We start from the raw sequence: 2980 nt of genomic DNA on the forward strand, positions 1-2980 counted from the left end.
TTAATTGTATAATTTTGAATATTTTACAAAACAGCCCCTGAGCTTCTAGTTCCTTTTAAACTTTGATTTACAAGTTTAAAGATTATAAACTTTACACTTTTAACACCTAACTTTGTAATTAATTTATATTGTTTTCGATTTTTGGGATGTTTACGCGTTTAACTAGGTTATCAATAGGACTTTGGATTTCGCAACGAACAACGAATAATGAACATTAAATGTCGTGAATCACTTTTATTAATGATAAATAATACAACGAAACGACCCAACGGGTCAGGTTAACAAATACAAATACGAATCGAAAATTGACGAATGTCACAACCGCTGCACCTATCAAGAACATTCGACTCGTTTCTTGTGGTCACAATTATTCTACTTCCACCACCCAAAATTGCAGCATTCATGCCTAATATCTTCAACTGCTCATCATTATCAATATCATCAAGAACCAAAAGAAGCTTTTGGTTCGTTATCATTTTTTCTATCTGTCCAATTCCTTGATGATAGCTGTCTATACGTATTCAACTCTCATCATTTTGGCCAAGTTTTGACAAGAGCTTCTTCTGTAAGTCAACTTCCCATCTCTTTCTCCAAATATGGTCTTCACATCATAAATAAAATAGTTGTACCGGGCTCCGAAATCTATAGCAAGATGCTTATATGTAGGTGGTGGAGGCGGCTATGGTGGTAGTGACGGTGGTGGTGATGGGGTGGGCCTGACGGCGTCGGTGATGGTGGTGGTTCAAAGTGGTGGTGGTGGTTCAGAGGTATAATTGTAAAAAAAATATTTTTCCAAGAATTTGAAAATATGAACGGGAAATGTAGGAAACATAAAAAAAACAGTCTCTCAAGACGGTTTTTGAAAAAAAAAAGTTTGGAAAAATTTGAACTTTTACTCCAAGATTACAAAAAAAATTGGACTTTACCTTATTATTTTCCCAAATCTCGTCTCCTACCTGACTTTCTTTCGAAATTTGGTCTGCTCCCTCTTTATTTTTATCTTTTCCCAATGCGTCTTGATAGTCCAAATTCTAAAAAATTTTGAGGAAAAAGGGGCTATTTTGGGGACTCTCGCTCTCTCTCTCTCTAAAAGGGGCTATTTTGGGAATTTTCTCGTGAATCAAAACATAATTTTTATTATTCTAACTATAAAAGCCTTAATGATATTTCACGCATCAACATTTAACATAAAAGAAAAAGGAAAACAAAAATGAGATGTAAACAGGTAAAATATCTAAGGTAGCGTTTGGTATGCAGAAATGACAGGAGGAATGGAATGATTCATTGTGTGGTAATGAAAAAAGTGGTGTTTGGTTGCTCAATGGAATGGAATCATCCATTACACATGGAATCCCATTCCATCAAAACCATTCCTTCCACCCCCCCCCCCCTTCTTATTTTTTTCATTTCATTCCTCTTTCATCCTACTTTCTTAACAACACCACACCACCTAACAACAACAAAACCACCACCACTACCATCGCCACCACCAACACCTAACCGCCACCATCACCACCACCACCGCCTCCGCCACCACCAACGTAACCACTGCCACCATCGTCGCCATAACCACTGAAACATTGTCACCTCCGCCGCCTCCACTGTTGCTGCCTGACTACCACAACCGTTGCCGCCACCCTACCATCGCTATCATTTCCAATGTTACCACCGCTTGACTACCGCCACCCCCACCACCACCGTCGCCACTGCCACCACCATTTTCGTCGCTGGAGATGACATCACCACCGTCGCCATTGCAAGTTTTTTTTTTGGTATAAAAAATTATTTTGAGATATAAGTGTTTTTATTATTTCTATTTCGTTTATGCAATTTTATTGGATACTAAACAATATAAAGTAATAATTCATTTCATTCCTATTTGTTAACCAAACAAGACAAAGGAATGGTAATGATCCATTTCATTCCTTTGTCCATTCCGTTTCTTCCCTCATTCCATTGCCCTTTCATTCCATTTCCTCTAACCAAACATACCCTAAGATTATAACATCATTCCAAAGTTAATGACCTAATTGGAATAAATAAAAGAATGAGTGACCTAATTAGAACAAAGTTTAAACTTTGTTATTATTCTATAGAGTTTTCCCTTTCTAATATGGCTAAACCCTACAATTTAAATCATGTTTTTTATTCATTCGATTGCAAAAAATGCCATGGGTGATAAGCCTGATTTTGTTTGTCGGACCACTTTACATGGCCGGGTACCTAATTACCTTTGTAAAATTTGTCTTTGATGAAGTCACATAAACTATACAACCGGGAGCCGATTCTTGATGATTTGGATATCGAAAATACAACCTTCCATTTGGTTTTGATTCAAATCTCTATGTTTAATGACTAACATGTGTTATTCAATACAGTTGTGTTTTTAATTTTTCGATGATGTCTGGTTAAATTAGAGCATTTTCAATAGGTTCTCTATCTCCATCTTTAAAATTTAACTAAAAAACACAATTTCTTTAATTTATACATCATTTTTTTAAAACCTTCCCCAACCAATTCTCCATTCCCATTTCTATATTCTTTTTAATTATTTTTTCACTTTCTTCCATTTATAATCTTAGCTCTAACTATTTTGTCTTATTATCGTTTTCAACATAAATTGATTTCTAATATATATTTATAGAAGAGTAGTTGGAAACGGAGTGTTGTGGTAACACTCTAAATTTGGAGGCTTCCTATACCATTTCACCAAAATTTAGAAATAAAGTTTGGAGATAGAGAATAGGTTAGAGTGGTTATTTAGATTATTTTCCTAAATTTTAGAAATGGAAATAGGTATGGAAAATTCATTGGGAATGCTCTTAGTAATTAGGTTGGTTGTGGGAATACAAGATCTCGATTGGGACGGATTTCAATCTAAATCCGTAACTGTTATTTTATCGGTTTATTGGATTTTAATAATCCCTATTGACTGGTATTGGCCGATAATAATCCCTATTCATTTTATCACCACTAGCGG

This window comes from Bidens hawaiensis, unplaced genomic scaffold (genome assembly GCF_021521415.1).
Source record: "Bidens hawaiensis isolate Kalapana, Puna unplaced genomic scaffold, B.hawaiensis_p1.1 tig00036168_1, whole genome shotgun sequence".
NCBI classification, from domain to species: domain Eukaryota; kingdom Viridiplantae; phylum Streptophyta; class Magnoliopsida; order Asterales; family Asteraceae; genus Bidens; species Bidens hawaiensis.